Here is a 14593-nt window from a genome sequence, read left to right as displayed (position 1 = left end):
ACACATAGAAAGTCTCATTCCAGTCCCACTACTCCTTCTTGGTGTGATTTTTTTCTTCTGTAAATGAATGTATTTGTTTGAATGTGAATTTCTAGGCAATTGTAGCCATGTAGTGGTGTTATGTGTAATAAGGTTTGCTTAGTATTAGAGTGACCTCTGCTGGTAATGAGGTGTACTACACTGTAGAGAGAAGCAGTTTCTTGTTTTTACCAGTAGGGGTCAGTAACACACAACATATTACTCCATTTTAGATATAAGAAATGTGAATAAAAAAGCAGTATACTAGGAAATAATAAAAATGAAATGACACTATGTATAAAGGGAAAATTAGTGTTTAGCAGCGTTTCAAATGCTTATATTGCAATGTGTTCTTCTGCTTAGTAATAATTCTAATTGTGCAGGATGACCAAAGGTTTTGTTGTATATGGTGGGTGTAAAAAGACTGTGTCTCGATGTGTTGTCCAAGCTGCTCTACACTGGCTATTCACAGGCGCGATCCCACTACTGATCGGCACGGGGGTTTTGACCTGCTCCGTTTCCGACCTGGGCCGGTTCACCCCTCCTTAAAGTAACCTGGTGGTTCCGAGCTCCCCCGGAGTCACCATATTGATACCGAACTTAGTGCGGACACCCGATCGACATAGCGCAGAGCAGACCAGAACTCCTGGACAGGGACAGTTTTAGACTAGATGTGGCCCTGGGCAAAGTTGAAGGTGGGGCCCCAAATGCTGAAATATTTTAGCAACAATTTAAGGTCCCCATACATGTTACTCTTTTGTTGGTGGTACCTGTTGCTTCTGGTGGGTTTGGCGATCAGCGTAAGGTGTATGGGGCTCTCTGGACAGTCCTCTGACAGATGACATCAGTGGACATAGGGGGTCAAGCTTGATGGAAAATCAACGCCCAACCTCTTTGTTCTCAGAGAGATAAGCCGCCATCAGATCTGTATGGCTATGGCTTTCCCCTCTCATAGAGAACACAGGAACACTCAGATGTGCCAAATTTCTGTGTATGGGGAGGACGGGACCGGATGGGACAGATAATTGTCAGCTGAAGGATTGTTCAGCCAGCAGTTATTGGAAGTGTACGGCCACTTTTAAGGCCGTATTACACGGCCTGATATTCTGCAGAAGTGAGCGCCAATCTGGTAGAATGGAGCTCGCTTAGAGAGCCTACTACATGGCTCTTTTATGATGCAGCAAAAGCTATGGAGGAGATTTATCAAACTGGTGTAAAGAAGAATTGGCTCAGTTGCCCCTAGCAACCAATCAGATTCCACCATCTTAGAATGTGAGTAATGAATGGTGGAATCTGATTGGTTGCTAGGGGCAACGGAGCCAGTTTCACTTTACACCATGTTTGATAAATCTCCCCCTATGTGTATATATACAGTATATCATTAGTGATGTGTGTGCAATCCTTGCTGTATAAAGTAAACAATAAAGATATATACTACCTGATCACGTTCCCCGGTGCCCTCAGGCCTTGTCTGTGATATATACTACCTGATCATGTTCCCCAGTGTCCTCACAGAGCGATAGCGTCCTGATTCGGACTATTTTCGCTCCATGTATTAGGCCCCTTACTCAGTTCAGAAGGTTACATGCCGGGACTGCCGCTATATGCCAGGACTGCCCCTACATGTCAGGACTGCCACTATATGCCAGGACTGCCCCTACATGTCAGGACTGCCCATACATTCTGGGACTGCCGCTACATGCCGGGCTTTCCCCTATATGTCAGGACTGCCGCTACATTCTGGGACTGCCGCTACATGCCGGGACTGCCGCTACATGCCGGGACTGCCACTACATGTCAGGACTGCCCCTACATTCTGGGACTGCCGCTACATGTCAGGACTGCCCCTAAATGCCAGGACTGCCCCTAAATGCCAGGACTGCCACTACATTCTGGGACTGCCGCTACATTCTGGGACTGCCGCTACATGCCAGGACTGCCGCTAGTGGTGTAAACACAAGAACTATTTATATGAATTGCTTTAAAAAAATTAAATAAAAAAATCACTATAATCAGGACCAAATATTACCTCCATACCGTTATTGAAGAAAACTTTACTATATATAGGCCAATATTACCACCATAAAGTGACCGCCCCATAATGACTCTATATATACACTATATACAGACCAATATTACCACCATAAAGTGACCGCCCCATAATGACTCTATATACACTATATACAGACCAATATTACTGCCATAGAGTGACCACCGCATGACTCTATATACACTATATACAGACCAATATTACCGCTATAGACTTTCCACTGTATAATGAATGACTCTTTATACACTGTATACAGACCAATATTATGTGGCTGTCACTCTATGGCTGTACTTTTGGTCTGTATATAGTGTATATAGAGTCATTCATTATACAGTGGAAAGTCTATAGCGGTAATATTGGTCTGTATATAGTGTCATTATGTGGTAGTCAATCTATGGCAGTAATGACTATATATACACTATATACAGAACAATATTAATGCCAAAGAGTGACCACTGCATAATGACACTTTATACAGACCAATATTACCACCATAGAGTGACTGCCACATAACTCTATATACACACTATATACAGACCAATATTACCGCCATAGATTGACCACTGCATAATGACTCTGTATCCAGACCAATATTATGTGGCGATCACTCTATGGCTGTACTATTGGTCTGTATATAGTGTATATAGTCATTATGTGGTGGTCACTGTATGGCGGTAATATTGGTCTGTATATAGTGTCATTATGTGGCAGTCAATCTATGGCAGTAATGACTATATACACTATATACAGACCAATATTACCAGCATACAGTGACCACCACCTAAGGACTGAATACCACCTTATTATTTTTCTCAATAAAATACACCGTATTGCCTTATATACATAGGAGCTGCAGCCAATCAGCGGCCTCAGTGGTCATCGGCAGCAATTACATAGGACGGATGAGGCCAGAGAATGGCTGCAGCTCCTATACACAGTCTATTCACCTCAACACTTGGGAGTCAGCAGTGCTAACTCACACACTAATATATATATATATATATATATATATATATATATATATATATATATATATATACACACTCACACATCCATGAAAACACATTATACAGATACAAACCATCCAGTCCATACACTATACACAGGACATGTAACACACACTACATTCATCCATTATACACTTACATTCATACACATTACACACTACATATACAGTATACTTACTCTGTCTAGCATGTTGGGTGTAGTGGTGAATCCCCCTCATGTACCATGCAGCAGGCTGTCATCCTCTCCTCCATCGTCCCGACAGCTCCACACCAGAGGAGGAAGTCATGTGCAGTAAGAGGAGCTGGAGGGAGGGGGAGGGGGAGCTACACACACAGCAGACACCAAGCAGCGTCCTGCAGCCTCTGCGTGACCCCTGATAGCAGCAGCCAGGGATCACTGCCAGACGCTGCAGGACGCTCTCCTACTGGAACTGCGGGAGGGGGCCCCTGGGGGATGGGGGCCCTGGGCATTTGCCCTGCTTGCCCCCCCCTAACGCCGGCCCTGCTCCTGGACTCAAGCGATCCGCCAGCCTCAGCCTCCCAAGTAGCTGCGATTAAAGATGCGCGCCTTCAGCGCAGTTTGTACAGTATTGCAGTTTTACAAAAAAACAATATATTTGTCACTTACACCTTCCCGGTGATTTCCTGCCTTCTGGATAACACATCTGACTAGTTGTTATATTATATGAGAATTGGGGACCTAGGCAGATATGCAGGGGCTGGCTGGCAAGTTTTACCCTGGGGGGCAAGCAGGGAAATTGATTCTTGGGGCCCACCCAACATATAAACACCTAATCAGCACCAAACCTTTCACGTTAGTACAGCGAACCGAACTGCCGCTCTGGACTACTCTCAACTACTACTCTCATCAGAGAGAGTAGTAGCTGGGTTCTATCGCCGCCGCTGCTGATGGGCGCAGGGGGAGCCACTCATCACTCTGCAGCTATCATCCCCCTCCGCTCCCCCCTCCTCCTCCGGCCAAACTTTACTCTATGTGATCGCTGAATCCCCGCCGGCGCCGCTCTCCGATCACACATGCCGGCCTGGAACACCAGGAAGCACCGGGAGACGGCATGCGTGATCGGAGAGCGGTGCCGTCGGGGATTCAGCGATCACATAGAGTAAAGTTTGGCCGGAGGAGGAGGGGGGAGTGGAGGGGGATGATAGCTGCTGCAGAGTGAAGATTGGCTCCCCCTGACCCCATCAGCAGCAGCAGCGGCGGCAGCGGTGATAGAACCCAGCTACTACTTTCTCTGATGAGAGTAGTAGTTGAGCGTAGTCCAGAGCGGCGGTTCGGCGGGAGTTCGGTAGCGGCGGGCGTTCGGTGGCGACATGCTTACTGTTATGTACTGATTGATTACATTTATGGAATACTTTGGGGAGCAAGGACACTTGCTCCCCAAAGTATTCCATAAATGTATTTAATCAAAAACACTGTATACTATTTTACATGTACATACACATACACATCCATTGTAATTTCAATGGAGTGTCCAGCAGGGGCGCACTATATATAGAAGTCAATGGTACTCATTGACTTCTATATATAGTGCGCCCCTGCTGGACCCTCCATTGTAATTACACCCCCAATTTGTGATGTCATCTCTTTTTAGAGAATCTGAAGTCTCCCTGATCTACTAAATTAAGGGAAATAGCCCTGTATGTGCATTTCCCATAATTAATGTACATTAGAAATTTGTCTAACTTTCCGTAAGTAATAACATATTAAAAAATAGTTTTGGCCGGAGTTGTCCTTTAACAAACTCACATGTTCAGCAGGGCAGGAAGCTCCATGGAGTCCTCTTGTCTCCATCTTTCCCTCCTCTTCTCCCAGCCAGGCCGGGCAGCCTGCAGCCTCTCCCCCTTCTCCTGTGCACCGACTGCACACATAGCAACAGGAGAGTCACATGATTGCAGAGGGGAGGGGGGATGGAGGGCCCTGCTGCTGCTGCTGCTCTCGGCATCTTCCTCATGACAGGTAGGAAGAGAGAAGGGCCGAGGCTGGGAGCGGGGACACACTGAGTGCAGGGGGAGGGAGGGCCCATGATTAGTTTACATTAAGAACGGGCCCTGATGTCGCCTGTTCTTTTCAGCAGTGTGGGAACAAGCAGGGGCCCCCTTGCGCTCCCTATCAAATGGTAGGCCCCTCTCTGGCTCAGGGACAGGGCCCAGCAAGGAGAAAGGAGGGGGAGGGACCCACCGGGGAATCCCCCAGCTCCCCGGTGGGCCAGTCCGAGCCTGCACACAGTGCTGGACCATGAGTCACGGCCAATCACTAGGGCACATTTGCCCCACCGTACACTATATGGGGGGGCAAATAATACCGCTGTACCAGGACCACATATCACCACCACATAAGGACTAACACCCCCATACTGTATACAATACACTATATACAGACCATTTATACCCCCATACCGTCAGCATATTATAGCACAGATACTATACATGCAGTGACTGACAAGTGACCTCTTCTCTGATTGACATCTTCCTCTTCTGTTGTCTTCCCTACTTGGCCCAGGCTGTCATGATGACTTCTTCTGGTCACAAGCCATCTCCACAGAATCTGTCGGACACACATCTTAGGCTCCTCAATTTTATAATGGAAGCTAATGCCCCCACAATACCCCATATAGTATCCAATCCCCCAATAAAGCCCCATATAGTATCCAATGCCCCAAGAGTGGCCCATATGGTATCCAATCCCCCCAATAGTGTCCTATATGGTATCTAAACCCCCCCATAGTGCCCGATATAGTATCCAATCCCCCAATAGTGCCCAATATAGTATCCAATCCCCCAATAGTGCCCCATATGGTATCCAATCCCCCCAATAGTGTTCTATATGGTATCCAATACCCCCTTAGTGCCCCCATATAGTATTCAATACCGCCCAATAGTGCCCCATATAGTATCCAATACCCCCCAATAGTGCCTCATATAGTATCTAATACCCCCCAATAGCACACATATAGTATCAAATACCCCCCAATAGCGCCCCATATAGTAGCCAATACCCCCCAATGGTGCCCCATATAGTATCCAATACCCCCAATAGCGCCCCATATAGTATCTAATACCCCCAATAGCGCCCCATATAGTTTCTAATACCCCCAATAGCGCCCGATATAGTATCTAATACCCCCAATAGTGCCCCATATAGTAGCCAATCCCTCAATAGCGCTCCATATAGTATCTAATACCCCCTATAGTGTCTCATATAGTATCCAATGCCCCCAATAGTGCCCAATATAGTATCCAATACCCCCATAGTTCCCTATATAGTAGCCAATACCCCCATAGTGCCTCATATAGTATCCAATACTTCCCAATAGTTCCCCATATATCATCCAATCCAGCTCCTCCCCTCTGTGCAGTGCCCTACTAGTGACACCAGCCCGGTCCTCGCACTTTCCCACCAGAAAAAAAACAACAAGAAAACAAAAACTCACCTGTCACCCCTTCCCAGCAGCTCCTCTCCCGGCAGCGCGCCGTCTCCTGTGATCTTCCGGCGCAGGCAGCATAGTACAGAGACACTGCTTGCGTCGCATGCCCCTGCAGCCTCTATAACTCATGATAGAGGTTGCCTGACACATCCGGCGCAGGCAGCGTCTCTGTACCATGCTGCCTGCGCCGGAAGATCACAGGAGACCGCCGCTGCAGTGAGAGAAGCTGCAGCCGCAGCCCTGCCCAATCCCAAAGTGTCTGGCAGCGGGCGGCCTCCGCTTCACAGCGCTGCGGCGGGTGGCCCACTCGCATCTAAGCCTGGCCGCGGCCCTCTAGTTTGTTGGGGGAACCGGCCCGGGCTAGAGGCGCCCAGCAGGCTACTAGAATCTTCCTTCATTTTAATGTATCAATAAACATATCCCTTTGCTCTCATTTTGCAATCACTTACATATATCATCATGACATTCACCCATAGAAAGTCTCATTCCAGTCCCACTACTCCTTCTTGGTGTGATGTTATTTTTTTCTGTAAATGAATGTATTTGTTTGAATGTGAATTTCTAGGCAATTGTAGCCATGTAGTGTTGTTACGTGTAATAAGGTTATCTTAGTATTAGAGTGACCTCTGCTGGTAATGAGGTGTACTACACTGTAGAGGGAAGCAGTTTCTTGTTTTTACCAGTAGGGGTCAGTAACACACAACATATTACTCCATTTTAGATATAAGAAATAAATGTGAATAAAAAAGCAGTATATTAGGAAATAATAAAAATGAAATGACACTATGTATAAAGGGAAAATTAGAGTTGGGCGAATTTTGCAGCGTTTCAAATGCTTATATTGCAATGTGTTCTTCTGCTTAGTAATAATTCTAATTGTGCAGGATGACCAAAGGTTTTGTTGTATATGGTGGGTGTAAAAAGACTGTGTCTCGATGTGTTGTCCAGGCTGCTCTACACTGGCTATTCACAGGCGCGATCCCACTACTGTTCGGCACGGGGGTTTTGACCTGCTCCGTTTCCGACCTGGGCCGGTTCACCCCTCCTTAGAGCAACCTGGTGGTTCCGAGCTCCCCCGGAGTCACCATATCGATACCGAACTTAGTGCAGACACCCGATCGACATAGCGCAGAGCAGACCAGAACTCCTGGACTCAAGCGATCCGCCAGCCTCAGCCTCCCAAGTAGCTGGGATTACAGATGCATGCCACCACACCCGGCAAGGACATTCGTTTGTTCTACTCTATGTAATTAGAAGATGATGTCATCCGACCCTCCAGCGCCACCTAGTGTCTAACTAGACGCTGCTACCGCGTGACCTGTTCCGACCCTTCAGCGCAGTTTGTACAGCATTGCAGTTTTACAAAAATACAATATATTTGTCACTTACACCTTCCCAGTGATTCCTCCCCGGTTTTTCCTGCCTCCTGGATAACAAATCTGATTAGTTGTTATATTATATGAGAATTGGGGACCTAGGCAGATATGCAGGGGCTGGCTGGCAAGTTTTAGCCTGGGGGGCAAGCACACAGTGCTGGGCCATGAGTCACGACCAATCACTAGGGTACATTTGCCCCACCGTACACTATACGGGGGGGAGGGGGGGGGGCAAATGATACCGCTATACCATGACCACATATCACCACCACATAATGACTATCACCCCCATACTGTATACAATACACTATATACAGACCATTTATACCTCATACAGTCAGCATATTATAGCACAGATACTATACATGCAGTGACTGACAAGTGACCTCTTCTCTGATTGACATCTTCCTCTTCTGTTGTCTTCCCTACTTGGCCCAGGCTGTCATGATGACTTCTTCTGGTCACAAGCCATCTCCACAGAATCTGTCGGACACACATCTTAGGCTCCTCAATTTTATAATACCACCTACCCACCTCTATAGAAGAGATTAGTTACTCCCCCCACCATAGTGCCCCATATGGTAGCTAATGCCCCCACAATACCCCATATAGTATCCAATCCCCCAATAAAGCCCCATATAGTATCCAATGCCCCAAGAGTGCCCCATATGGTATCCAATCCCCCCAATAGTGTCCTATATGGTATCCAAACCCCCCATAGTGCCCGATATAGTATCCAATCCCCCAATAGTGCCCCATATGGTATCCAAACCCCCCATAGTGTTCGATATAGTATCCAATCCCCCAATAGTGCCCCATATGGTATCCAATCCCCCCAATAGTGTTCTATATGGTATCCAATACCCCCTTAGTGCCCCCATATAGTATTCAATACTGCCCAATAGTGCCCCATAGAGTATCCAATACCCCCCAATGGTGCCCCATATAGTATCTAATACCCCCCAATAGCACACATATAGTATCAAATACCCCCCAATAGCGCCCCATATAGTAGCCAATACCCCCCCAATGGTGCCCCATATAGTATCCAATACCCCCAACAGCGCCCCATATAGTATCTAATACCCCCAATAGCGCCCCATATAGTTTCTAATACCCCCAATAGCACCCGATATAGTATCTAATACCCCCAATAGTGCCCCATATAGTAGCCAATCCCTCAATAGCGCTCCATATAGTATCTAATACCCCCTATAGTGTCTCATATAGTATCCAATGCCCCCAATAGTACCCAATATAGTATCCAATATCCCCATAGTTCCCTATATAGTAGCCAATACCCCCATAGTGCCTCATATAGTATCCAATACTTCCCAATAGTGCCCCATATATCATCCAATCCAGCTCCTCCCCTCTGTGCAGTGCCCTACTAGTGACACCAGCCCGGTCCCCGCACTATCCCACCAGAAAAAAAACTACAAGAAAACAAAAACTCACCTGTCACCCCTTCCCAGCAGCTCCTCTCCCGAAAGCGCGCCGTCTCCTGTGATCTTCCGGCGCAGGCAGCATAGTACAGAGACACTGCTTGCGTCGCATGCCCCTGCAGCCTCTATAACTCATGATAGAGGTTGTCTGACACATCCGGCGCAGGCAGCGTCTCTGTACCATGCTGCCTGCGCCGGAAGATCACAGGAGACCGCCGCTGCAGTGAGAGAAGCTGCAGCCGCAGCCCTGCCCAATCCCAAAGTGTCTGGCAGCGGGCGGCCTCCGCTTCACAGCGCTGCGGCGGGTGGCCCACTCGCATCTAAGCCTGGCCGCGGCCCTCTAGTTTATTGGGGGAAGCGGCCCGGGCTAGAGGCGCCCAGCAGGCTACTAGAATCTTCCTTCATTTTAATGTATCAATAAACATATCCCTTTGCTCTCATTTTGCAATCACTTACATATATCATCATGACATTCACCCATAGAAAGTCTCATTCCAGTCCCACTACTCCTTCTTGGTGTGATGTTATTTTTTTCTGTAAATGAATGTATTTGTTTGAATGTGAATTTCTAGGCAATTGTAGCCATGTAGTGTTGTTACGTGTAATAAGGTTATCTTAGTATTAGAGTGACCTCTGCTGGTAATGAGGTGTACTACACTGTAGAGGGAAGCAGTTTCTTGTTTTTACCAGTAGGGGTCAGTAACACACAACATATTACTCCATTTTAGATATAAGAAATAAATGTGAATAAAAAAGCAGTATATTAGGAAATAATAAAAATGAAATGACACTATGTATAAAGGGAAAATTAGAGTTGGGCGAATTTTGCAGCGTTTCAAATGCTTATATTGCAATGTGTTCTTCTGCTTAGTAATAATTCTAATTGTGCAGGATGACCAAAGGTTTTGTTGTATATGGTGGGTGTAAAAAGACTGTGTCTCAATGTGTTGTCCAGGCTGCTCTACACTGGCTATTCACAGGCGCGATCCCACTACTGATCGGCACGGGGGTTTTGACCTGCTCCGTTTCCGACCTGGGCCGGTTCACCCCTCCTTAGTGCAACCTGGTGGTTCCGAGCTCCCCCGGAGTCACCATATTGATACCGAACTTAGTGCGGACATCCGATCGACATAGCGCAGAGCAGACCAGAACTCCTGGACTCAAGCGATCCGCCAGCCTCAGCCTCCCAAGTAGCTGGGATTACAGATGCACGCCACCACACCCGGCAAGGACATTCGTTTGTTCTACTCTATGTAATTAGAAGATGATGTCATCCGACCCTCCAGCGCCACCTAGTGTCTAACTAGACGCTGCTACCGCGTGACCTGTTCCGACCCTTCAGCGCAGTTTGTACAGCATTGCAGTTTTACAAAAATACAATATATTTGTCACTTACACCTTCCCAGTGATTCCTCCCCGGTTTTTCCTGCCTCCTGGATAACAAATCTGATTAGTTGTTATATTATATGAGAATTGGGGACCTAGGCAGATATGCAGGGCCTGGCTGGCAAGTTTTAGCCTGGGGGGCAAGCACACAGTGCTGGGCCATGAGTCACGGCCAATCACTAGGGTACATTTGCCCCACCGTACACTATACGGGGGGGAGGGGGGGGGGGGCAAATGATACCGCTATACCATGACCACATATCACCACCACATAATGACTAACACCCCCATACTGTATACAATACACTATATACAGACCATTTATACCCCCATACAGTCAGCATATTATAGCACAGATACTATACATGCAGTGACTGACAAGTGACCTCTTCTCTGATTGACATCTTCCTCTTCTGTTGTCTTCCCTACTTGGCCCAGGCTGTCATGATGACTTCTTCTGGTCACAAGCCATCTCCACAGAATCTGTCGGACACACATCTTAGGCTCCTCAATTTTATAATACCACCTACCCACCTCTATAGATGAGATTAGTTACTCCCCCCACCATACTGCCCCATATGGTAGCTAATGCCCCCACAATACCCCATATAGTATCCAATCCCCCAATAAAGCCCCATATAGTATCCAATGCCCCAAGAGTGCCCCATATGGTATCCAATCCCCCCAATAGTGTCCTATATGGTATCCAAACCCCCCATAGTGCCCGATATAGTATCCAATCCCCCAATAGTGCCCCATATGGTATCCAATCCCCCCAATAGTGTTCTATATGGTATCCAATACCCCCTTAGTGCCCCCATATAGTATTCAATACCGCCCAATAGTGCCCCATATAGTATCCAATACCCCCCAATGGTGCCCCATATAGTATCTAATACCCCCCAATAGCACACATATAGTATCAAATACCCCCCAATAGCGCCCCATATAGTAGCCAATACCCCCCCAATGGTGCCCCATATAGTATCCAATACCCCCAATAGCGCCCCATATAGTATCTAATACCCCCAATAGCACCCCATATAGTTTCTAATACCCCCAATAGCGCCCGATATAGTATCTAATACCCCCAATAGTGCCCCATATAGTAGCCAATCCCTCAATAGCGCTCCATATAGTATCTAATACCCCCTATAGTGTCTCATATAGTATCCAATGCCCCCAATAGTGCCCAATATAGTATCCAATATCCCCATAGTTCCCTATATAGTAGCCAATACCCCCATAGTGCCTCATATAGTATCCAATACTTCCCAATAGTGCCCCATATATCATCCAATCCAGCTCCTCCCCTCTGTGCAGTGCCCTACTAGTGACACCAGCCCGGTCCCCGCACTTTACCACCAGAAAAAAAACAACAAGAAAACAAAAACTCACCTGTCACCCCTTCCCAGCAGCTCCTCTCCCGGCAGCGCGCCGTCTCCTGTGATCTTCCGGCGCAGGCAGCATAGTACAGAGACACTGCTTGCGTCGCATGCCCCTGCAGCCTCTATAACTCATGATAGAGGTTGCCTCACACATCCGGCGCAGGCAGCGTCTCTGTACCATGCTGCCTGCGCCGGAAGATCACAGGAGACCGCCGCTGCAGTGAGAGAAGCTGCAGCCGCAGCCCTGCCCAATCCCAAAGTGTCTGGCAGCGGGCGGCCTCCGCTTCACAGCGCTGCGGCGGGTGGCCCACTCGCATCTAAGCCTGGCCGCGGCCCTCTAGTTTATTGGGGGAACCGGCCCGGGCTAGAGGCGCCCAGCAGGCTACTAGAATCTTCCTTCATTTTAATGTATCAATAAACATATCCCTTTGCTCTCATTTTGCAATCACTTACATATATCATCATGACATTCACCCATAGAAAGTCTCATTCCAGTCCCACTACTCCTTCTTGGTGTGATGTTATTTTTTTCTGTAAATGAATGTATTTGTTTGAATGTGAATTTCTAGGCAATTGTAGCCATGTAGTGTTGTTACGTGTAATAAGGTTATCTTAGTATTAGAGTGACCTCTGCTGGTAATGAGGTGTACTACACTGCAGAGGGAAGCAGTTTCTTGTTTTTACCAGTAGGGGTCAGTAACACACAACATATTACTCCATTTTAGATATAAGAAATAAATGTGAATAAAAAAGCAGTATATTAGGAAATAATAGAAATGAAATGACACTATGTATAAAGGGAAAATTAGAGTTGGGCGAATTTTGCAGAGTTTCAAATGCTTATATTGCAATGTGTTCTTCTGCTTAGTAATAATTCTAATTGTGCAGGATGACCAAAGGTTTTGTTGTATATGGTGGGTGTAAAAAGACTGTGTCTCGATGTGTTGTCCAGGCTGCTCTACACCGGCTATTCACAGGCGCGATCCCACTACTGATCGGCACGGGGGTTTTGACCTGCTCCGTTTCCAACCTGGGCCGGTTCACCCCTCCTCAGAGCAACCTGGTGGTTCCGAGCTCCCCCGGAGTCACCATATTGATACCGAACTTAGTGCGGACACCCGATCGACATAGCGCAGAGCAGACCAGAACTCCTGGACTCAAGCGATCCGCTAGCCTCAGCCTCCCAAGTAGCTGGGATTACAGATGCACGCCACCACACCCGGCAAGGACATTCGTTTGTTCTACTCTATGTAATTAGAAGATGATGTCATCTGACCCTCCAGCGCCACCTAGTGTCTAACTAGACGCTGCTACCGCGTGATCTGTTCCGACCCTTCAGCGCAGTTTGCACAGCATTGCAGTTTTACAAAAATACAATATATTTGTCACTTACACCTTCCCAGTGATTCCTCCCCGGTTTTTCCTGCCTCCTGGATAACAAATCTGATTAGTTGTTATATTATATGAGAATTGGGGACCTAGGCAGATATGCAGGGCCTGGCTGGCAAGTTTTAGCCTGGGGGGCAAGCACACAGTGCTGGGCCATGAGTCACGGCCAATCACTAGGGTACATTTGCCCCACCGTACACTATACGGGGGGGAGGGGGGGGGGGCAAATGATACCGCTATACCATGACCACATATCACCACCACATAATGACTAACACCCCCATACTGTATGCAATACACTATATACAGACCATTTATACCCCCATACAGTCAGCATATTATAGCACAGATACTATACATGCAGTGACTGACAAGTGACCTCTTCTCTGATTGACATCTTACTCTTCTGTTGTCTTCCCTACTTGGCCCAGGCTGTCATGATGACTTCTTCTGGTCACAAGCCATCTCCACAGAATCTGTCGGACACACATCTTAGGCTCCTCAATTTTATAATACCACCTACCCACCTCTATAGATGAGATTAGTTACTCCCCCCACCATAGTGCCCCATATGGTAGCTAATGCCCCCACAATACCCCATATAGTATCCAATCCCCCAATAAAGCCCCATATAGTATCCAATGCCCCAAGAGTGCCCCATATGGTATCCAATCCCCCCAATAGTGTCCTATATGGTATCCAAACCCCCCATAGTGCCCGATATAGTATCCAATCCCCCAATAGTGCCCCATATGGTATCCAATCCCCCCAATAGTGTTCTATATGGTATCCAATACCCCCTTAGTGCCCCCATATAGTATTCAATACCGCCCAATAGTGCCCCATATAGTATCCAATACCCCCCAATGGTGCCCCATATAGTATCTAATACCCCCCAATAGCACACATATAGTATCAAATACCCCCCAATAGCGCCCCATATAGTAGCCAATACCCCCCCAATGGTGCCCCATATAGTATCCAATACCCCCGATAGCGCCCCATATAGTATCTAATACCCCCAATAGCACCCCATATAGTTTCTAACACCCCCAATAGCGCCCGATATAGTATCTAATACCCCCAAT

At 47.2% G+C, this 14593-nt stretch overlaps 1 protein-coding gene across 1 annotated transcript in view; it reads right to left on the bottom strand.

Annotated features, from left to right (window-relative positions):
* The window catches only part of LOC138771452 (uncharacterized), an 80704-nt gene extending 75842 nt beyond the window's left edge, over positions 1-4862 (bottom strand). Inside the window, exon 1 of the mRNA XM_069951157.1 lies at positions 4844-4862. The gene's annotated coding sequence lies outside the window, so the exon portion shown is untranslated. The remainder of the gene's footprint in view (positions 1-4843) is intronic.
* Positions 4863-14593: the final 9731 nt, after the last annotated feature.

Source organism: Dendropsophus ebraccatus, chromosome 13, assembly GCF_027789765.1.
Source record: "Dendropsophus ebraccatus isolate aDenEbr1 chromosome 13, aDenEbr1.pat, whole genome shotgun sequence".
NCBI lineage: Eukaryota > Metazoa > Chordata > Amphibia > Anura > Hylidae > Dendropsophus > Dendropsophus ebraccatus.
This window is presented reverse-complemented; position numbering and strand designations above follow the sequence as displayed.